The sequence below is a fragment of the Mixophyes fleayi genome, chromosome 8 (genome assembly GCF_038048845.1).
Source record: "Mixophyes fleayi isolate aMixFle1 chromosome 8, aMixFle1.hap1, whole genome shotgun sequence".
Taxonomy (NCBI): domain Eukaryota; kingdom Metazoa; phylum Chordata; class Amphibia; order Anura; family Limnodynastidae; genus Mixophyes; species Mixophyes fleayi.
Genome location: NC_134409.1, coordinates 105,860,047 through 105,885,367, shown reverse-complemented (window position 1 = coordinate 105,885,367; position 25,321 = coordinate 105,860,047). Strand labels below are relative to the sequence as shown.

General features: G+C 40.3%; 1 protein-coding gene across 2 annotated transcripts in view; it reads right to left on the bottom strand.

Annotated features, from left to right (window-relative positions):
• CHL1 (cell adhesion molecule L1 like) overlaps positions 1-25,321 on the bottom strand; it is a 110,983-nt gene that overhangs the window by 83,974 nt on the left and 1,688 nt on the right. The gene's annotated exons all lie outside the window — the stretch shown is intronic.

Below are 25,321 nucleotides of genomic sequence, written 5' to 3'. Positions count from 1 at the left end.
GGCAGCAAGTGTCTGCTAGGGGGGGGCGATCGCCCCGATCGCACCCCCCTGGATCCGCCACTGTGTTGTGTGCAACCTTATAGAGTACATAGATGCATGCTGGGCATATATCAGTTGTAAGGTACATACTACGCACAGAATTTACGCTTCATAAGTAACATATTTAAAGATTTGCTTTACTCAAAATAGAGAGGCATCAAATGGGCTTAGTTGAAGTGTATGACATGCTCTTAGTGCACTAAACTCTGCCTCTCAATGCACAAGTGGCCGCAAGTATCAGATATATGCGGCTGAAAATACTTCTGCACGCGGAGTGATACATAACTTCATCACGTAAAAGCACTTGCGGCCAAATCTAAATCAGTCCTTAAGTTTATAACAGAAGAGCCAAAAGTCACTGTCTGTACTTGTAGCTAAAGGAATACTGATGCTTTATGCTATCACTGATCTGTGGATATGGTATTCACAAAGAAACACAACACGGTTCGGCAGTTGGCAGGGCATTATATAGACTGAAATTTCATCTATGCCACAGCATTTTGCCATTTACATGACATAACAAAATGAGGTTACATTTTTAACTGCTACACTGAAAATAACCAATAATATGAAAGTATAACATATTTATTGTAACACATACATATATTACAAAAAAATTAAGGGCTCTATGTATAAGTACCATTACTATCATGCGTGTGAGCCATCCCTCAGCCCTGTCCACGCCCCCCCCAAAGGACAGCAACGCAATGTGGTCATACAAAGGCAAATATGGAGTAAATCACAGCCTGACTTCCTATGCAGAGTTAAGACTGTCTTTTGATAATGCAAGAGTTAACAATACTTGCCCACTCTCCCAGAATGTCCGAGAGATTCCCAAATTACGGCTAGGTCTCCCAGACTCCTGGGAGAGCAGGTAAGTCTCCCGTATCCTGCCTGTCAGATGTCAAAATGACGTGATTTGTGTGGAATCAAGTGATTTTTGCCCCACCCCCACCGCCAAAATGATGATTTTGTTCTGAGGGCGGGGCCATAATGACATGATTTGTCCCTCCCCGCCCTCCCACCATACCCCTCCCTAGGATCTCCCGGATGCCAGCTACATAAACTTGGGAAGTAAAGAATTAACAATGTATAATGTGTTATTGCATATGAATTTTGGGTTGCATAGGCACCACCCCTTGTCCGGCAGCTAGAACGTTTTCTGATAAAGAATTGGACTATTATCCTCCAGGTCTCATAGATGTAATGATTTTTGTTGTCAAGCCTTCAGTATTTTTTTTTACAGCCCAGTATCAGCTTAACTGAACAACTCAGGCCTCCGTAGTTAGTTCCCACATGTTCAGTAAAGAGATGCAGTATATTTCTCTCTTGAGTACATTTTCGATAGTAAGATCTTCTGTCAAGTTATGCAGTTATAATATGCTTTCATTGCATTACATCTGTGCATAATGTGATTGCATTCTACCATTTTTTATTACAGTTTTAACACTTGCATTCACATATTCTTTACTACTAAAATAAACACCATTCTTCAGATGTTCACATCTGATCAGGATTGGATTACTAAAGTAGACGTAGTTAGGCTGTCTGTCTGATTATATTCAGGCCAAAGGGATGTTTATAGTGAGGACAGAACATATGTCCTGGAGTGGATTACGTACATAACTTTTGAGAATTGACTAAATATGCTGTACGCAGTCATGAGAGTCAAAATGCGACTTCATGTGAACAGTATTACTGTGTATTGACACAGGTAGCAGGGAGGTAGCAGAAGTAACACGTAGAAGTCTTCTCACATATATGGTATACCAAAACCTAAATGCTCGTTCACAAATGAAAATGATCCCTCTATAAATATAGCTGTCTGACATTTTATTGTTAGAATATAATCCTGTTTGATTATAGTCTGTATTGCTATAAATCTGTACTAATGATGCTTGGATACTTGTAAGAGGATTTCTTTGACAATTCAGAATATTTCTTGCTAGAAAAGCAAAATACATACAATGGATGCTAAAGGAAATTGATTTTAAGCTACAAATAATAATAATAATAATAATAATAAAAAAGATTAGAGATATACTTCTGCATTACACCATTTAAAATCCTTTGCTAACCAGCATGAAATCTGAAGCCATCCAATTATATAATTATTACTGTATACATTATATTAAAAAGGACATTTATTCGTATCATATACTTTATCCCAATTGTTAGGCAACCATCTATATGCACTGCTCACACAAATATAGAAAATTGGGGAAGGGATGACTGCAGGGTGCAGGGTGGAGGGAGCAGATCACTTTTTATACAGTTCTCTATGGGACAGGAAAATAGACAGGAAATTTGGTGTTCTCCTCCCTTTTCCATTTAATGCTGACCAACCTTTAACAATCTTAATCCATTAATCTTAACCTTGGACATTAACATTGGTCATTGTTAGGTCTATTACGGATATGTAAGGGGTAGGTAGTCATTTGTATGAATAGGGGCAAGAGCAATATCCTTATTGTTGGCTAAACTCACATATTGCTTAGCCATCATTCAATCCACTAGATAACTCTTCCAGTTGAGAGGGTTTAGGGTTTAGATTCATATTCATGCATTATAACTAGTAAGCTATTTGCAGGATAGGAGGAGGAAAAGGGCAGGTCTTATTCTGTCCTCAGCAATTACAGTAATTACAAAGTTCCCTTGTGAGCCATTGAAATCTGGGGGGGTCTGGTTGCAGTAGGGGGTGTGTATCCACATGTAGACTGCACTTGGTGATCAGCGATACCCATTACGGTCCTTTGGAAGGGAGCTCGAGCAAGCTTTTTCTCTGTCGAACTATAAACAAGATCCAACCTCGAGACTAATTCCCAGATATGTAATGGATATATATGTAAATATCTCATATAATCTATTACAGTATTATACTGAAACAGGGAAATCAGTATAGTTACTTGCCCAAATTACAGGTGTGACAGGATGGACCGCCAATGCCACCCTGTCTGTTGTTGCTGGGAACTGGCTGGACTTACTTTGCCACCGTTCACTTTCGTTATCCCAAATGAGCCCTCTTGCCGCAGTAGGAGGGGCTTACAAGAGCTGCCACCACTGGACTCCTATACCGGCATCCAGAACTGGGTTTCTTCTGCGTAACTGATGCTGCTAGCGTGTCTCGTTGCTGGTGTACCTGGGCTGGTAACTCCGGACCTCTTACTATGGATCCGGGTTGCTGTGAATGGATCACCCCCCTAGCCTATCACATTGACCAGGGCTGCTGGGTAGCAGGCAGAGTGGTGGTACTGGAAACGCTTGGGTCCAAACCTCAGAAACAGCCAAAGAATGGATTAGATTTGTGGTCTAATCTGCAGATCACAGGAATATAGCAATATTGAAGATGTTTTCAAGCAGGTCTTGATGCAAGATGTTTATTTGCTCTCACCCTAGTTGAAGGTACCAGGGTGATCAGGTCAGATAAAAATTAGGGATGTGCACCGGCGACTTTTGAGGTCTTGTGTTTTGTGTTTTGGATCCGGATTTTCGTTATTTTTGAGGTTCGGATTTGTCTCGCAAAACACTTGACGAAAGGTCTCGGTTCGGATTTAAGGTTTTGGATTCGGATTTTTTTTTAAAAAAACATAAAAAGTTTAAAAATCAAGTTTTTGGGCTTATTTTCACTCCTAGGCTATTATTAACCTCAATAACATTCAATAACAAGCATTTCCACTAATTTACAGTGTATTCTGAACACCTCACAATATAGTTATTAGTCCAAAACGTTGCAACAAGGTATCTTTCTGGACTGCGTAGAGGAGTGGGTCACCACAATATATATTAAAAACCCTGAACTTTTATGATTCGCACCAATAAATGTACCTGGACTGCGTAGAGGAGTGGGTCACCACAATATATTAAAAACCCTGAACTTTTATGATTCGCACCAATAAATGTACCTGGACTGCGTAGAGGAGTGGGTCACCACAATATATTAAAAACCCTGAACTTTTATGATTCGCACCAATAAATGTACCTGGACTGCGTAGAGGAGTGGGTCACCGCAATATCTTAAAAACCCTGAACTTTTATGATTCGCACCAATAAATGTACCTGGACTGCGTAGAGGAGTGGGTCACCACAATATATTAAAAACCCTGAACTTTTATGAATCGCACCAATAAATGTACCTGGACTGCGTAGAGGAGTGGGTCACCACAATATATATTAAAAACCCTGAACTTTTATGATTCGCACCAATAATTGTACCTGGACTGCGTAGAGGAGTGGGTCACCACAATATATTAAAAACCCTGAACTTTTATGATTCGCACCAATAATTGTACCTGGACTGCGTAGAGGAGTGGGTCACCACAATATATTAAAAACCCTGAACTTTTATGATTCGCACCAATAATTGTACCTGGACTGCGTAGAGGAGTGGGTCACCACAATATATTAAAAACCCTGAACTTTTATGATTCGCACCAATAATTGTACCTGGACTGCGTAGAGGAGTGGGTCACCACAATATATTAAAAACCCTGAACTTTTATGATTCGCACCAATAATTGTACCTGGACTGCGTAGAGGAGTGGGTCACCACAATATATATTAAAAACCCTGAACTTTTATGATTCGCACCAATAAATGTACCTGGACTGCGTAGAGGAGTGGGCACTGGGCACCACAATAAAATATATAAAAAACCTTCAACAGATCTGCATTACACTACACATACGGCTGCTCCTCCATCCTCTCCATCATATACATGTTGGAGTTTTAGCGTGTGACAACCTCTTGTTTTTGATAATGTCAGTGCATTTTGAATATTTTTCAATTTGCCCCACACCACTGAATGTACTTTATCTATGATACGCAATACGCATCTATCTATCTTGACTGCGTAGTGTGGTGGCCCCGGTACACAATTTGGTACCGAGGCCACAATATAATTAAAAAACCCTCCACGTGTCAGAATTCCACCAAACAAGTATCTGGACTGCATAGTGGGGTGGCCCCGGTACCCAATTTTATACCGGGGCCACAATACCTCCTCCAAACATGGTACAGACAATTCGTCATTGAGATCCCAGACAGACAGGGTCAAAGTGTTATTGTTTGACTTTGTAAACCCAAAAAACTGTCCCTGTTGCACATAGTCGTGCAATGAAGACTGACTTTTTCATTTAAAGGCACGATCTTTCAAGTGTAGTGTTTGTAAGTCTAAGTCATATTATACTTTTGGTAAAATTGGTTTATTTTGTTCCTCTTTATGGTAATTAGTAATAGAATTAAAGTATGAAATAGAATTAAAGTATGAAATAGAATTAAAGTATGAAATAGAATTAAAGTATGAAATAGAATTAAAGTATGAAATAGAGTGGTATAGAGTTGTAGTGTGGTATAGATAGAGTGGTCCACACAATATAATAATAAAACCCTCAACTGGTCAGAATTCCACCAAACAAGTATCTGGACTGCATAGTGGGGTGGCCCCGGTACCCAATTTGATACCGGGGCCACAATACCTCCTCCAAACATGGTACAGACAATTCGTCATTGAGATCCCAGACAGACAGGGTCAAAGTGTTATTGTTTGACTTTGTAAACCCAAAAAACTGTCCCTGTTGCACATAGTCGTGCAATGAAGACTGACTTTTTCATTTAAAGGCACGATCTTTCAAGTGTAGTGTTTGTAAGTCTAAGTCATATTATACTTTTGGTAAAATTGTTTTTTTTTGTTCCTCTTTATGGTAATTAGTAATAGAATTAAAGTATGAAATAGAATTAAAGTATGAAATAGAATTAAAGTATGAAATAGAATTAAAGTATGAAATAGAATTAAAGTATGAAATAGAGTGGTATAGAGTTGTAGTGTGGTATAGATAGAGTGGTCCACACAATATAATAATAAAACCCTCAACTGGTCAGAATTCCACCAAACAAGTATCTGGACTGCATAGTGGGGTGGCCCCGGTACCCAATTTGATACCGGGGCCACAATACCTCCTCCAAACATGGTACAGACAATTCGTCATTGAGATCCCAGACAGACAGGGTCAAAGTGTTATTGTTTGACTTTGTAAACCCAAAAAACTGTCCCTGTTGCACATAGTCGTGCAATGAAGACTGACTTTTTCATTTAAAGGCACGATCTTTCAAGTGTAGTGTTTGTAAGTCTAAGTCATATTATACTTTTGGTAAAATTGTTTTTTTTTGTTCCTCTTTATGGTAATTAGTAATAGAATTAAAGTATGAAATAGAATTAAAGTATGAAATAGAATTAAAGTATGAAATAGAATTAAAGTATGAAATAGAATTAAAGTATGAAATAGAGTGGTATAGAGTTGTAGTGTGGTATAGATAGAGTGGTCCACACAATATAATAATAAAACCCTCAACTGGTCTGAATTTCACCAAACAAGTATCTGGACTGCGTAGTGTGGTGGCCCCGGTACACAATTTGGTACCGAGGCCACAATATAATTAAAAAATTGGGCATCAACTGTCACCGTTGTTTAATATCTGATACACCTAAATATGGACTGCACAGTGGAGTGGCCCCGGTAGTAAATTTGGTGCCGGGGCCACAATACCTCCTCCAACTTCCAAGTGTAGTGTTTATAAAGACAGACAGCGTCGAAGTGTTATTAGTTGACTTTCTTAACCCTAAAATTGTCCCTGTTGCAAATATTCGTGCAATGGACAGTTACTTTTTTATTGAAAGACTCAAGCTTTCAAGTGTAGTGTTTATAAAATATAAACAACAATACAGTAGTTTTAGAGCACGTCAATACCTCTTGTTTTAAATTATGACACGGCATTTTACTTTTGGTTTAATTTCTTGTATTTTTTTAAATTTGGTTTTACTTTTTGAACATGGCAAACGACTGTTGATTGGTCATATAATGCAAAAAAAAAAGGTCCAAGATGGAATTGTCCTTGGGCCCTCACACCCACCCTTATGTTGTTTAAATAGGACATGCACACTTTAACAAACCAATCATTTCAGCGACAGGGCCTACCAAACAACTTTGGCTGAAATGATTGGTTTGTTTGGGCCCCCACACCAAAAAAGCTATTCATCTCTCCCTGTACAGACTAAACAGGCTCTACTGAGGCAAGATGTCGTCCTCATCCTCAACCTCTGATTCCTCTCCCCCTACAGTGTGTACTTCCTCCTCATCACACATTATCAATTCGTCCCCGCTGGACTCCACAACCACAGGTCCCTCTGTAGTATCTGGAGGGCAGTGCTGTACTTCATTGAGGAATTGATTATTCATTTTTATAAACATCATTTTTTCAACGTTGTGAGGAAGCAACCTCCTTCGCCGCTCATTGACCAGGTTCCCCGCTGCACTAAAAACTCTTTCCGAGTACACACTGGAGGGGGGACAACTCAGGTAAAATAGAGCCAGTTTGTACAGGGGCTTCCAAACTGCCTTTTTTTCCTGCCAGTAACAATATGGACTGTCTGACATGTCTACTTGGATGGTGTCAGCAAAGTAATCATCCACAATTTTTTCTATTGGGACAGCATCCAATGCAGCGAGAGTAGACATGTCTGCAATGGTTGGCAGGTCCTTCAGTCCGGACCAGATGTTATCAGCATCCCCGCCAGTGCCTCTTTTGGGAAAACTGAGCTTTTTCCTCGCAGCCATAGATGTGGAAGAAAATGAGGGTGGAGCTGTTGGCATGTCACGGTCCTCTTCAGAGGACAATCTCCTGACCAGCAGGTCTTTGCACCGCTGTAGACTTGTGTCCGCCGGAAACAGAGACACAACATACGCTTTAAACCGAGGATCGAGCACGGTGGCCAGAATGTATTCCTCTGACTTTAAAAGAGTGACCACCCTCGGATCCTGGCAAAGCGTACGAAGGGCTACATCCACAAGAGCTACATGCTTGGTGTAATCGCAATGGCTTACCAGCTCCTCCCTCACTTTCTCCAGCTGCTTCTGCAACAGCCTGATCAGGGGAATGACCTGACTCAAGCTGGCAGTGTCGGAACTGACTTCTCGTGTGGCAAGTTCAAATGGCTGCAGAACCTTGCACAACACGGAAATCAGTCTCCACTGCGCTTGACTGAGGCGCATCCCCACTCCTTTGCCTATGTCGTAGGTGGCTGTGTAGGCCTGAATGGCCTTTTGCTGCTCCTCCATCCTCTGCAGCATATAGAGGGTGGAGTTCCAGCGCGTCACAACCTCTTGTTTGAGGTGATGGCAGGGCAGGTTCATGCTTTTTTGATGTGCCTCTAGTCTGCGGTAGGCACTGGCTGAATGCCGAAAGTGTCCAGCAATTTTGCGCGCCACCGCAAGCATCTCCTGCACACCCCTGTCACTCTTGAGGTAATGCTGCACCACCAAATTAATGGTGTGGGCAAAACATGGGACGTGCTGGAAATTGCCCATATTTAATGCCCGCACAATGTTACTGGCATTGTCTGACACCACAAATCCCCATGAGAGTCTAAGTGGGGTAAGCCACTGGGAGATAATTTCCCTCATTTTCTCTAATATGTTGTCAGCGTTGTGCCTCTTATTAAAGCCTGTAATACACAATGTTGCCTGCCTTTGCACGAGCAGCCATTTTGTAGTTGCTGCTACTGATGCAGCTGTTGCTGTTGCTGCGGAAGGGGATGCATCTACCCAGTGGGCTGTCACAGTCATATAGTCCTTCGTTTGCCCAGAACCACTTGTCCACATGTCCGTGGTTAAGTGGACAGTGGGTACAACCGCATTTTTAAGAGCACTGAGGACACTTGATCGTACTTCTCTGTACATTTTTGGTATCGCCTGCCTAGTGAAGTGGAATCTCGAGGGGATTTGGTACCGGGGACACAATACCTCCATCAACCCTCTAAATCCCACTCCACTGATGGCGGACACCGGGCGCACGTCTAACACCAACATTGCAGTTACAGCCGCAGTTATACGCTTTGCAATAGGGTGACTACTATCGTATTTTGTGGTCATGGCAAACGACTGTTGGACGGTCAATTGTTTTGTGAAAGACTTAGCGGTCTTACGACTTCCCCTCTGGGAAGATGACCGACTAACAGCAGCAACAGCAGCAGTGGCAGTAGTAGGCGTACCGCTGCAGGATTCCTCGGATGAATCCCGTATTGAGGAGGACTCAGTCTGGCTGCTGACTTGGGCTGCAGGACTGAATCTGATGGAGATTGTGGAGGAAGTTGACGAGGAGGGTGTTGCTGGTGTGTATCCAACTGGACCACGGGATTTAGGTGTCCCTGTACCGATGAGGGTCCTAGCCCCAGTTCCTGAACTAACCACTGAACTATGAAGGTTATTCAGGTGACGTATAAGGGAGGATGTTCCTAGGTGGGCAAGATCCTTACCCCTGCTTATTTGAGCTTTACATAAGCTACATATGGCCATACATTGGTTGTCTGGATTTGGATAAAAATAACTCCAGACCGAAGAGGTGCATTTTTTGGTCTTCTGACCAGGCATGACGATGGGCTTTTTCATCCCATGGACATCAGCTGTTTCCCCCCCTGGTGCCTCATTTACAATAACCACATCACCATCCTCATCATCAAGTTCCTCCACAGCGCCAGCTACATCATCAATAGCCTCCTCCCGAGCCACCTCTTCCCGTACAGTGATGGGAAGGTCAGGCTTGACAACCACCAACACCCTTGGACTCGCCTTGGGGATTTGTGATAATTTCTCTTTAGAAGGCAGAGTTGTTTGCTGTTTTGTTGCTGACAGCATAACTCTCTTCAATTTTTTGTAGGGGGGGGGAGGAGGAGGAGGGCTAAGATCCGTGGGTGAAGCTGAACCACTAGTCATGAACACGGGCCAGGGCCTAAGCCGTTCCTTGCCACTCCGTGTCGTAAATGGCATATTGGCAACTTTACGTTTCTCCTCAGATGATTTAAAGTTTCTCTTTTTGCTACTTTTTCTTAACTTGGGCTTTTTGGATTTTACATGCCCGGTACTACGAGATTGGGCATCGGGCTTGGAAGACGACGTTGATGGCATTTCATCGTCTATGTCATGACTAGTGGCAGCAGCTTCAGCATTAGGAGGAAGTGGGTCTTGATCTTTCCCTACTTTATCCTCCAAATTTTTGGTCTCCATTATATGTAGCACAAGATACTGCAGAATGTGTGAACTTGGTAATATTGCAGTACCAATGGACTTATACTGCTGTATTGGTTTTGCAAATTTGGTTATAATTATTATATATTTATTTATTTTTTTAAATTTTTTATTATTTTTTTACTTTTTTTTAATTTTTAAAAAACTTGGGAATAGTGGGGAAAAAACTATGCCCTTAGAAGCACAGAGCACAGGACACAGCACCACTGGACTGAACAGGACACGGCACAGGACCCAGCAGCACTACGGAACTCAGCAGGACAGAGCACAGGACACAGCACCACTGGACTGATACTGCAGAATGTGTGAACTTGGTAATATTGCAGTACCAATGGACTTATACTGCTGGATTGGTTTTGCAAATTTGGTTATAATTATTATATTTATTTATTTATTTTTTACTTTTTTATTTTTTTTTACTTTTTTTTAATTTTTAAAAACTTGGGAATAATGGGGAAATAACTATGCCCTTAGAAGCACAGAGCACAGGACACAGCACCACTGGACTGAACAGGACACGGCACAGGACCCAGCAGCACTACGGAACTCAGCAGGACAGAGCACAGGACACAGCACCACTGGACTGATACTGCAGAATGTGTGAACTTGGTAATATTGCAGTACCAATGGACTTATACTGCTGGATTGGTTTTGCACATTTGGTTATAATTATATATATTTTTTTTAATTTCTAATTTTTTATTTTTTTTTACTTTTTTTTTATTTTTTAAAAACTTGGGAATAATGGGGAAATAACTATGCCCTTAGAAGCACAGAGCACAGGACACAGCACCACTGGACTGAACAGGACACAGCACAGGACCCAGCAGCACCACTGACCTCAGAAGGACAGAGCACAGCACACAGCACCACTGGACTGATACTGCAGAACACAGCACAGCACAGCACAGCACAGCACAGCACAGCACAGCACAGAACAGCACTGCACAGCACAGCACTAAACAGCACAGAACTAAACAGCACAGAACTAAACAGCACAGAACTAAACAGCACAGAACTAAACAGCACAGAACTAAACAGCACAGAACTAAACAGCACAGAGGACCACCTAACACACCCTCCCTCTACCCTGATCAATGCCCGAGTGAAGATGGCGGCGACTAGCGGGGAATTTATAGGATCCGAGTATCGCGAGATCCGACAACGGGATTATGAGTCAGAGCCTCAGTTTCACTTTTGAATTTGGCGCCAATACCCGGATCTGTCTCGGATCCGACTCGGATCCGCAACGTTCGGGTGGGCTCGGATTTCATAAATCCGAGTGCGCTCATCCCTAATAAAAATCAGAAGAACAAGTTTCAAATACAAGCTCATGCCTTTTTATACAGTTCAGAGACAGTCTATTTTTAAAATCAGGATGTACCCTGCTTCCCAAAACATAGATTTACATGCATTTCAAGGCTAACAAAATTTACACTTATCTATGAAATTCACTCTGGACAAAAGGCCGCACAGTAACGACCCCCTGCTGGGCCTTTGGCCAGAGCAGGCATGAAACTTCATCATATGCCTAAATGGAGGTTTCCACTAGCAACCTTACAAATCCCAAACAATGACACTTCCATACAAAACAGATCTCAATACAAAAAAGACTTTGCAAACAAAGGCTCACTGTATCAGATATATACATCAGAAATAATACATATCCTTTAGTAAGGTTAAAACAGGAAAAACGAGTTTCTACCCTGGTCTCAGAAATAACGATTTCCTATCTCCAATATCAAATATTAAAAATAAGTGCATTGGCAATTTATATAAATCAGCGCTCTGCGCTATTCCCCTTAAATAAATTGATACCATAAGTTATTTATGAGTGATCCAGTCACAACAAAATTGGACGTTTTTAGAAAAAAAAATTTTCATACATACAACAAGCATAGACTGTGCCCTGGTTGGAATGTAGGAGTAGTACCCATTGCTGTGAGGGCACAATACTAACCATGTGCCAACATACCCATACTTGCCAACTTTTTAGTTTGCCCGTCAGGAAATCCCGGAGGGAAGAGGTGCGCCTGTGGAGGCGGGGATGCAGAAAATGTTGTCATTTTGGCCCTGCCCCTCATTACAAAATGATGTAATTCATTACAAATTGCGTCTTAGAGGCCCACATCCAGCCCACTTCACTAGGAAGAAGGCAGTATGTGGGAAAGTGGCCTGCTCTACCAGGAGTCCAGGAGACCTACCTGGAATTTGGGAGTCTCTCGGCCATTCTTGGAGAGTGGACAAGTATGACCATAACCTGAATAGGTATCTTTATCATTAATTTATATATGCCTTCAGTTTAATAATATTTAAAATGTGTTAAGGACGTTTTTATACAAGTTTGAACGTTAGACCATCAGGGGGTAAATGTATCAAGCTGAGAGTTTTTCGGCGGGTTTGAAAAACCAATCAGATTCTAGCTATCTTTTATTTAGTACATTCTACAAAATGATATCTAGAATCTGATTGGTTGCTATAGGCAACATCTCCACTTTTCAAACCCGCCGGAAAACTCTCAGCTTGATACATTTACCCCCAGATGTCTCATTATATCAGAGCAAAGAGCAGGAGTTATAGTGGAACACAAATGTTTTATTTTATTGTAGCCATTGTGGTTATATCAACATAAAGACTACATTGAGACAGTTTCTATTCTTTTAAAAATAAAGACAAACTTCGCTGTTGAACTACAATTCCCAGCATGTACTAAAAATGAAAGTTAGCTATCAGGTTGGATATATGTCAAAGTGCTTAATTACTACTCTATGGAGACATTTTAATTGCTCTTGAGTTACTGAATTCTTAAAAAACATACTTGCAAATGTGTTTCCTTCTCTCTGTGGTTTATTTATGTTCCAGTCACTTTGCATATGCATAAAACATTAAACAGAATGATAAATGCAACAAAATACAACCTCTCTTTATACAAATCACATTGCATGGAAGCTCTCAATGTCCTTTTCCATAATGAAATGTTCCTTGTAAGAGAAACACTTTTTTCTCTCTCTGATTAATTGACAAGTCTTATATCTATTATATATCTTATTTCTTAATATCTATTTCTAATCTTTCTCCTGGAAGTCCCTCACAATAAATTGGGTTTCAATGAGGTTTATTCTGCCCCCTACTCATGGTCACATACCATCCTACCTGGCAATTAATCACTATGGTAATTGCCCTTAATTGGGTTTCCATGGCCTTATCTGTGTGAAGTTTGTATGCTCTCCCTGTGTTTTTGCCGGTTTCCTCCCACAATCCAAAAACATACTAGTAGGTTAATATCCTTAATGAATCAGGCCCACTGTTCTTAAACAGATGTACACAAAAGTACATAAACATAAGGAATTAGGGACTATGCAGATGATATGTTTGAGTCCTAGGCTGTTATTAATCAGTCTGTAAGAAATACAGTAAATTGCTTGCTATTAATTATTAGAAGTTTCCTATCGAACCTACCACACATATATGAGAGGCAGTCAGAAAGCCACCACTTTATTAGGCGCACCTGTACACCTGCTTGTTAGTGCAAATATTTAGTCAACCAATCACGTGGGTGCAGCTCAATGCATCAAAGCATGCAGGCATGTCCAAGAGGTTTAGTTGTTGTTCTGACCAAATACCAAAATGGGGAAGAAATGTGATCTAAGAAACTTTGGGGTTTATTTAAGACCTATCGCACGTTTTGCCCATTAACTAACATCTATCATCCTCCTAAAAGCTGTCTCAGAGAAAGGTAAAATTAAATTCTAGTCCAGTGGATTCCAAACTTTTTCAGTTCAAGGCACCCTTAGGGTCTCCAAAATTTTATCAAGGCACCCTTAAGCCAAAATAATTACCAAGTAGTCCCCCGCCTTGCTTACCACTGGCCCTGGCCGAGGCACCCCTGTGAGATCTCCAAGGCACCCCAGGGAGCCTAGGCGCACAGTTTGGGAACCACTGCTCTAGTCACTGATCGCTGCGGTGAGAGAGTGTATTTCCCGGTTCTGTCCTGGGATAATCTTTGCGCATGTGCGGCCATAAAGTCATGCATGTGCACAAGTGGAGACCTGGAGAATGGGAGGAGCATCCAGCCTGCCTGGGAAGGATCAGAGTATCCATTTTTGACTAGGCTTCCACTATACTGGGCGAGCTGCTTATCTAATGGAAACAAGTTGCAAAAAGCTTAGCTTATTTCTTTCAGATATGTGATATTTTGTGTCACACATGTACAAATTAAAATCAGTAAATGTTATGTTGTAATAGACAATATTAATGGGACAAACTAAATATTTTACAGAAACTGTGCATATAGGCCAAGATCTTTCCATAACCATGGCAACAGCCTTAAGCTTTAGGACACAGAAGCACATAGCAGACAAGCAGCAGTCTCATAAAAATTAGGTGTGTAATTTTTTAACATAAATGTCTGTGGGAAGCTATTAGGCAAATGTTGGCATTTACCATTTGCCTTGTTTTGGGGTTTTTTTTCATTCAGGTGCAAGCGGAAATAAGCGGAACATTCAGTACTGTATTAACCAGAGATGCCCACAGAGATTGCAGTGATGTCCGACAGCACATTACCCAGAATTGAATCTGCCCCATAGTGTATTATACCAATATCAACATTAAACTCTTATTTTTCAATATAAAAGTGTGACTTCTGTACTATTGGATCTAATGCCCACAAGGCCAGGACGATGCAAGTTCCAATGTCAAAACGTTCTGTCCCCTGAGGCTTTTCAACAAGCAGAGCAATTAGTGCCTTGTTTGTAGTCTCTACAGGAACAAAATGACAACCAGATGAACAGACAATAGGGCATGCCCATGAATAGGGAAGGCAAACAATCCTTTTCCCTCTTCCTGTGAAAGAGGCAGCGCCCCCTGGTGACAGCATAAACCTTACTCTGGCTTTTGAGCTGTACTGCCATGTGCTCATTGTAGACATATTGTAATCATTATCTGAATCAGTATTATAGTCTTTCATAAAGGTGTTTCTATAACATATGTTACTTAGAAAACATTGTTGTGTAATAAAGGGTAGTAATATATAAACACATTGCCTTAAAATGTTATTCATTATTCTAAAGGAAATAATTCATAAGATGTTTATTATTTTAACCACCAATTAAAATGTTTCCAATTTTAGAGGAAAGAAATCTTAAAAAAGTAATCAATCCCCCCCCCCTCCCTCTAATTATATAATACATACAAATAACCATAAAGAATGCTGGGATCAGGACGGTACATAGGGCCTGATTTATGATCGGATGTACGACTATTTGCGTAGCGTATCTTGCGTGAAATAGCTCTGCACGTGCTCAGGAATGGACCTTACTCCAATGAACGCAACTGCATGCAGTTCATGTCTGAACTCAAATGACACTTACTGCTGCCTATGACTTGAAAAGTGGAAGAGGGAAGTAAGGGGCGGAGTAACGTAGCCCATGTACAGTAAGGGCGATCGGATGCAGATGTGGTCAATTCAAGTCCTGGGTTTCTCATGAGTACACTTGTTTTCAGCCGCATCATTTGCACCCACTACATTGCTGGTGTAAATACCAACTCATAGTGATGACTGTCATGCTACACATATGAGTGCAACTAGCTAGCACACAACATCTGTATGCAAGACAGACTATACAAATGCATTGTATGTACAGTACATATTGAAATCGTTTATTATATATGTGATTAATGTAAAAAATATCTATATATTTGAACTTTAATATTTATATAAATGATTATGCTGATATAGAATTGAATCAGACCCAAATTACTCAAAACATAAGAACAGTAAATACTAACATTACAAAACAGATAAAAGGTAACAAATGAGTTTTTAGGATTAGAGATATGGCAAAGCAATATAAAAGAGAATGTAGAAAAAATAAGTTAGCAATTAATAGAGGTTAGAGGAATTTTAACATTGACTAGGCCTGCTATTACACATTTTGAGATATTATTAAATCAGGGACTCACATTTGGCAGTTTTACAATATGCAATAAATAATAATATTTATTAATTGTAGAAATGACAAATATTTATCTAAATATATAGTATGTTAAACAAATAATGTGAACCCACTGTAGAACTACTAGTCAGACTTTTTCCAACCAATGAGTATAACGAGTCCATGTTCACTTTTCAACCTCTAGTCACTAAGCGGCTGATGAAGAGTAGGGCATATACTTGTTTGAGTAGCATAAAATACATAAAATTGCACTGTGTGTGCCCATAAGAAGAAAGCATGCATATGTGTGCATGTTGGGGGGAATTCAATTAGCCCCGATGTTCTGAGGAACATTGTGGCTGGAGGATTTTTACAAAAATTTCCTCGCACCTCTATGAAAAATGAGCAGATATTTTACCGTAGTAACACTAAAAATGCGCAGGCGTATTGAATCCCCCCACAGAGTTGTGCCCATCTGACACTTGTGCCTCCTTGTGACTGGAAAGGCGGTATTGGGGAGGGAAGATCATCATCATCATTTATTTATATAGCGCCACTAATTCCGCAGCGCTGTACAGAGAACTCATTCACATCAGTCCCTGCCTCATTGGAGCTTACAGTCTAAATTCCTTAACACACACTCACACACAGACAGACAGAGAGGGAGACAGACAGAGAGGGAGACACTAGGGTCACTAGGGTCAATTTTGATAGCAGCCAATTAACCTACCAGTATGTTTTTGGAGTGTGGGAGGAAACCGGAGCACCCGGAGGAAACCCACGCAAACACAGGGTGCCTATCAGAAGCCATGTCTATTTTGGGTGCTAGAAGACATGTGGATATACACGCTGCTGCTGGTGATGACTGGCACCATTAGCTCCTCACTTCTGATTGGATGATTGCAGATTCACCACAGCAGCTGATACCACTTCCTTTATCGCTCGTAGCTATATTACAGAATTTAGTTTGTTTATGTGACTTTGTTGCTATTTGGGACCAAAACAGCACCAACTATAGAGTTATGCCAATTTTGATTTTTACAATGAATAGTGAATGCGTGCTGTTTCAGTTTACATTTCAGTTTACATGATAATTATGTTTGCCTAGTCGTAATACACTATTTTTGCACTTTCCATAAAACTGGCGCATATGCTGTTGATACTGAGCCAGAGATATGTTAATAGGCGCTATGCTCAGCCCATATGCTGAGTATAGGGCCTATGCTGAGCATAGGCGCTATGCTCAGCATGTGGGCTTCAATACCTACATTTGCATATGCATTTTTGCAGTGTAAATCATAATTTGTGTACAACTCAGCATCAGGCCCTAAGAATAGAACAAAGGAATATCAGAAAAAGTATTTCCAAAACCTCATACACCATGAAACGTCTCCAATAACAGCTAATGAATACATTTTAATACAACTCGCTAACATAGGGGGTGGAATGATATTTACTGAATGCTACAGATTACAAACAAGAAGCACACTGGGTGATGCAAATCTTTATCTTAAGTCCGAATAAGGTGCCACCCTCTATATATATATTAAAGAATTAGGAAACCTATTAAGTATGGCTAAGGACACAGGGATAGCAAATAAACCAGAGCTTGAACTAAATTTACTTCCAAGGGTCCCCATTTATCCTATGTATTTACCCAAGATCCAATAATTGGAGTATGGAATTACTTCCAGGCAGATCACTAATCTCAGGAATTGGGTCACTTAATTTAAACATTTATAACTGGATAAGTATCAGGATTATGTGAGGAAACGTCATCACATATTAAAAATAATACTGATATACTTACTACACTTAAAGATGTACAATACAATAGCAGTTAGAATGGTAGAACCCTGGATGTGGCTTCCATATACACAGTGATAGATAGCCAGAAGAGCTGTAGGGCTATAAGCCCAAATATATATTTTAGTATGACGATCAGTTTTATTTGCAGACCCTTGGAGCTGCTATGGGTGCCAGGTTTGCACCAAATTATGCTAACTTTCATATGGACCTGAGGAAGTCTCATACTATTTGACCCAATGATGCAAAACTGGTGCTATAGTTTCGCTATAAAGTCTATATTACCTTTATTTGGATGGATAATGAATCTTCCTTGAATATTTGCCTCAATTAGTTATAAATTCTTTCAATCTCAAATTCTTCCTCTAGAATGTAGAGATCAGGATAGAAATAACCTATTAACTAGAGCATAGAGTCAAATTAACTTTTGCTTCAATTTCACAATTTAATTTACAATCAAACATATATCAAGAAATATTGTTAAGAAATGTTGGCCCATTTTTTAATTATAGTTCCATCAGCTGTAATACATCAAGCTAGTGTCAAAACCGACCAAATTACACATTTCAGGAGGAATTTTGACAGGTGTTAATCATGTACAGCATATAAAGCAGCTCTCAAACAAATGAAACTATACAAAATCACTACTACCTCCCCTGAAGGGACCTTTACCATTAATGATGGATATTTCCAATTAATTCATAGATTACCTACAGTGAAGTAGAAATATTTGCTTTCAATTAGTTTCTAGAGGTGGTATAGAGACAATGATGAGAACATTATGAATTGCAAATCTAAATGATCTTCATTAAGCTTAAATGAGCTCAATTCCCGCAGCTATATATGTCCATTTACAGCCATTCACATATCCTGATTAAGAACTATGAGCATGTTTTCCATAGATCTCGTTAACCAGAGTCACAAGCCATCCAAAGAAATGGAACTGGGAGGCAGCTGGATATGTGCTGAGTTCCATCTCCGTAATAAGGTTCTTATTAGTCCTTCTTTTCTTATATGGTTTTGACTCTGGCAAATTCAATCTTTACTGGTCATTGGTAATTTAGCAACATCAAAACTAAGAGCCCATCACTGCTTCATGTATATTTATGTAAAATTACTTTCTATGGAGTGTTTTTTAATACAGTATTTGTGGCTCCAAATTTTATTATATTTGTCATATGATTTTTATTCTAATATGTTGAAATAAAATACTATTTTATATTATTCATCATCATCATCATCATTTATTTAAATAGCGCCACTGATTCCGCAGCGCTGTACAGAGAACTCATTCACATCAGTCCCTGCCCCATTGGAGCTTACAGTCTAAATTCCCTAACATGCACACACAGACAGATAGAGAGAGATTAGGATCAATTTTGATAGCAGCCAATTAACCTACTAGTATGTTTTTGGAGTGTGGGAGGAAACCGGAGCACCCGGAGGAAACCCACGCAAACACGGGGAGAACATACAAACTCCACACAGATAAGGCCATGGTCTTGAATTGAACTCATGACCTCAGCGCTGTGAGGCAGAAGTGCTAACCACTTAGCCACCGTGCTGCCACGGTGAAACTCTTTAAGGGGTTAGCCATTCAAAATTGGACTATGGGGCTCTATACAGTGTACTTACACCTGTGATCTTAGAATATAACTACAACTGCTATTACAGTTATCTCATAAACCAATATACTACTGGGATCAGATTCCCACGTGAGGGAAACTGCAAATACAGAGTAACACAGTTCAACCCTACGGCATCGTTGTCCACATTCTACCAAGGGTACAAGTTGGTCAAATCCTCTAAAGCCTGGTGAGAGACCTTGTGTAGAGGTGCTATATACTATTGGCAAGTAGAGGAAAGGAGTTTTGTGGATTAAAGTTTTACAGATAAATCAAAATATTTTAACTTGTTCGTGTTTAAATGCAATAAATACAGGTGTGTTATGTAAAATGCAAAAAATCTATTTTGTATGTCCCTGAAGTTCTGTCCATTTGAAGTTAAGAAAGCACCAACCACTTGTGTCACATGACTGTCAGAAAATGATCAGTGGGGAAATGCGTAAGAGTCGTATCTAGGTAAAACAAACCTAAATTTAAGGAGCACCCTGTAGCAAAATCATTTTATGTACTATACCAGCAGTTCCCAAACAGCTTCCTGGGGTGTAGCACCCCTTTAGAAGTGCTGCAGCCAGGGCCAGTGGTAAGCAGGGTAAGCAAGGTGGGTGGGAACCAGGCCTGAGAGGAGCCCCCCTCCACTTGCCCAACTACTTAAAAACTGGGACTGCTCGTTAATTATTTTGGCTTAGGGGTGCCTTGAAAAATTATGGAGACCCTAAGGGTGCTTCTAACTAAGAAAGTTTGGGAACCACTGTACTAAACCACAGACGACTTGGCACTCCCCAGTTGGTGCAGGGGCCAGAATATTTATTTTTTAAACAGAGGTCTAATTAAAAACATGTGATTATTTCACTAGTCCCTTTACTAGAGACACGAATACTGTAATCAAAAATGCCTGTATTAATTTCTGTATCTTTCTAATTTAGCTCATTCAGTGGCGCACGCAGGGGGGGTTTCTGAGTCTCTAGAACCCCCCCTGTGCTAACTAAGTGGCCACTGTCCTATACAGCAGCCGCGGCGCTGTCAAAGAAGCGTCCGCGGCGGTGCTGTATTGTATACAGCACCGCCGCGGACGCTTCTTAGACAGCGCCGCGGCTGCTGTATAGAACGGCGCTGGTGAAACGGAGCTGCTGCGCATGCTCAGCAGCTCTCTCTCTGGTTTTTTTTTTTGTTCGTTTTTTTTTGGGTCGGCGGGGGGAAACCCCCCCCCCACAATCCTCCGTGCGCCCCTGTCATTAGTAGAGTAAATTGATCATTGCCATTTTTAGTGTTTCATGTTGTATCCACGTTGTACGTTTTCTGCCATTAAGTTATCATTTATACACTTATACACTCTATACTTGATGAAACACGTCTTGCATCTTCGAAAAGGGCAAGAACAAAAACATTAGTAACAAAATATGGCTTTGCAAAAAATTTGGAACATGTCATCACGACACCAGTGATTCCAGTTTATTAAATATCCCAGAATAATAACTAGTTGCTTAGCAACGGAGGAGAATAGCAGGGTACTTTTGTGATCATTTAAAGTCACATATAATGTGTCTCTTGGAAAGAAACCAATTTCCCATGGTCAATTTGAGAAGAATGTGATATTTTCTAATTTTTACTGTAATAAAGTGACAATAAATGTACAGTTATGGTTTAAATTTCCCTGATTTATGTTAAAAAGATAAACTTGGCATTGGGGAAAACATCTAAGTTTCCCTGGAGTTAGATGTTACCTTTAACATTTAAAATTAAACTCCAATATAACTGATTGCAAAAGTGAAAAGGGGAAGAATTGTGAATTGGCTGTGGACCAACTAACGCTCAATAATATTCAATTATAAAATGTCAGGAGTCTTAGAAAGGACACAAATTGTTCAGAAATCCACCTCTTCAGACCTAATTGCTGTAGCCAGATTCAGTGAATAATGGACTGACCCTGAATGGATCAGTTCACACAAATGGCTGTTGATACAATAGGACTTCTCACATAAACTCCGGTAACTGTGTTTATCTCATTTCCATTACAATCATCAGAAAAATTCCGCATCAGTTTAGCCACCCCTAGTGGAAATTAAGGCACTCAGGGACCTGTAGATTTAAATTATTATGTAATATAAAGGAACATTTATAAAAGTGATATTTTAGCTACATTGGCACCGAAGTGATCTATTTAGGTTTTATCTATGCACAATTAATGGCAATAGTCCTGTGACTATTTGGAGAAAAAGTGTAGTCTGTAAAAGTGTTACTTCAAGTGCTGAAGGGAATTGTCGCCTGTTGAGACAGATTTGCAACATGTGATTATGTGCTCCAATTTAAATCTTTTAATATGTCTCAAATTTGAGAATGCAAAATAACATTGAATTGTGTAATATAAGATATTTGCTTTCACTTTCTTAAACCCAGGCTCCCAACATTCAGAAGCGCAAAAGTGGGACAAAATTAGCCCTGTCCCTGCCCCACCCAAAGGCCGCCCAGTCACTACCAAACTCCGCCCACAAAGTGCCATATTCCGTAAAAACACACCCACTTTCTCATTAAGCCATACCCCTTTTGTGGGCCGCGAATTGGGATGTCCCACCAAAATAGGGAAAGTTGGGAGGTATGTTAAGCTGTACTAGAAAAATTATCATCCGATTCATGTGCCTTTTTGCACAATAGTTTATATAAATGTCCATCTCTGGTTATCTAAAATGGAAAGAGAACTCACATCAGAGGGATGTCCTTCTACTATATTTAATTGCAAGCAATAAAGATTTCACATTCTGTATGCCCAGTCACTTAAACAGAAGAACTAATCCCACTGGGACACCAATCATTTCTGAGCTTCAAAGTTGAATTTTTCAAGCAGCTATAAAGCAGTTGAGACTGCCTTGATAAGATAACTTAGCAGTCACTAGGGACCCCGTATCAGATGACCCTCTCTATAGAAACAAGTTCAAAGCACAGTTCTATAAACAGCTATGTAGAAATGGAGAAATAAAATCTTAGAGGAACATATTTTGGAGATATATTCATCCCCAAAAGACCAGACATAGACATTCTTCCCCCAACACACAGCAGGTTAATGTACAAATGTTGCTTCATGCAGACTTCCATAATAAGTAACCATGGAGCTTCACAAATGTGCACTCACAACTATCTATGTTTACATTACCCTTAGCAGCTGGTCAAATAGAGAATCTGTACATTCTCATACTTTTTAACATATTTAATGAGCGACGCTCATTTGCCTTTCACACTTAGGGGTCTATTTACCAAGCATTTTTCCTGTGATAAACCCCCGAAAACAACAGTTTTCGGGGGTTTACCGTGAAATCACTATGTACTATTGAAGCATCGCAGCAGATATCTCAGATATCTGCTGCTTTGCATTTCCTATCGTTTTTCTGAGCACTCCCCATAACAGTGTATGGGAAGTGCTCAGAACTGCTATGTATTAAAGGCTAACTAGAGAAAATGTTCTCTTTTTTGCATGTTAATGTACACCATCTGAAGCTGGCGCCATCTGAAGCTGGCGTACATTAACATATCTGAAAACTTTCGCGCTGTTCAGCTCTGCTCTGAAGACCAGAGCTGGACAGCGCATGTGTGGAGGGATCATGTGATCCCTTCCTGTCAATCATCCTGCAGTTTGCCGGCAAGGATGTTACTGCGCATGCACCAACTATTCAGTCGGTGCATGCACACTAACAAAAAAAAAAAAAAAAAGAAAAAGAGAAGATCATCGCAGCCTTGAAAAATGAGATAAGACTGCGATGATCAGGTGAGTCTATCAGGCTATCGGTACTGCTGTCCCTGAGAAGTTTTTTAATACATAGCCGTTACTTTTCAATCCTTATCAAGGAGATAAGGATTGAAAAGTATCAAGTAAAAAAAACGAAGGGTCAGAAATAGTTCCCTTAGTCAGCTGACATGTTTTAGACCAGATGGGCATGTATGCACCACAAGTGACTAGTAACCCTAATAAATAGCTGACAGGGATTGATCAGCTGTTGATTGACACTAACTGAATATCTGGTCAACCAATTACCCTGATCTGGTGATTTTGTTGGTGGTAGAAATTAGACTTATCGCCACATATTAGGTGTACATTTGTGTAAATTTAGCTTTCCGCCTCTTGGATTTTTTTTCTTGAAAAGTAATGACCATCTGTCGATGGCGTTAACTTAGTGTCTGTATGTCTTCCATCACATTTGCACAAAAATAGGTGTGTGATGTCACAAAATGGCATTTACTTCGCAGACACACACTTTTGTATTTATTCCTTATCTAATTATAAAGACATTAAAATATTTGTCACCTGGAATAAAGGTCCTGATATCCTTTTAGTTTCATAATGTTGTAGTCGTTTCCTATTACTTAAGTGTGTATAGCTACAGGTTCCAACGGGCCCTGGGTGCCAGGGCATACTGGCACTTTTATTTCTGTAAACTCCAAGACTCCTAAGCAGTTATTGGCTGTTAGGACTTGTAGTTCCATGCAATTGATAAATGTTTTCAGGACTTTCACTCATTACCAAAACCCACCACAACTTCTGGTCAACATTGGGTTGTTTCTCTAGGGAGAAGGTAAGTTTGGGGCAATTCTCCTAAGAAATTCATCCCTGTGCTGATCAGTGTGGAGCTGGATCATGATACTACAGCAGGGGGATCCCACGCTGGAGGTGTCATTGTTATAATGTGACTGGCCCAGCCTAGTAGTGCCTGGTCCTAGTTGCCAGTGGGATCCCAGGCATTACTGGTAACCAGCCCAGGCTGTAAGGAACATACTTGTATACTTGTTTGTTTTTAAAATGTATGTCAACTTTTTTTTTTTTACTAAAAGCTGCAAATTATCTCCAGAATGTCCATGAGAAACTTTGCGGCTGAGATTTCTGTGAAATATCCACTCATTTTTCTTCGCACCCCATAGAGATGCGAGGAAAAAAGAGCAGAGATTTCTACCTTAATTGCCGGCAATCTGGGCAGCGTGATTTCCGCGTGCCACATCACCGGCAATTGAATTCCCTCTATACTGATTAGTCTAGGGCAGGGTTGTCCAACCCGCGGCCCACGGGCCGCATGCCGCCCAGCACGCCTGTAAATGTGGCCCAGAAGGAGTTTTGGTTGTGGCAAGGGGGCAGCACTGTTAATGGAAAAAAAAAATCCTGCAAAAAAAAGAAAAGAAAATACTTACCTTGCGGTCATGCGGTCACGTCAGCAGGTACTCCGGCTCCTTCCCTTGTCTCCTCCTCCGTGCAGTGCTCGCAGTGAATGTCGGGCGTGATGTCATCACGCCTAACATATATTGCAGAGCGCAGCACAGAGGAATCACCCGCGCAAGAAGAACAATCAGCAGCACAGAATTGGAGAAAAGAAGAGAAGAGGACAGGAGACCAAGCCGATTAAAAGGTAAATTAAGGGGGATTTTTTTTATTATTTCAAGGGACGCTGACCAGTGAATAAAAGTCACCTGGTCATGGAGCATCATGGACCTTATCTCCCTGCTACATACTTCTACTTGTAATACTAATGGGGCATTATATATTATTCTCTTTGGCCCATTATAAGTTGTTATTCCTTAGCTAACATAGTGGTGTAATTAACAAAACAGGTCACAATTTGGGGTCACTGTGATGTATATGTCAGGTACCGCAGGCCTGGTCAGGGCACCCTGATATACAATACCTGGCTTAAATGCACTTAATTGATATTGCATCGAAACAATACAAAAAGTGATTATAGTATAATAACTAGTGAGGATTTTTTGAACAGGGCGATTGAATGGTAAGTATAGAGGATTTGAATAAAAAGTGATTATATATATATATATATATATATATATATATATCACTTTTTTTCTCATATATATA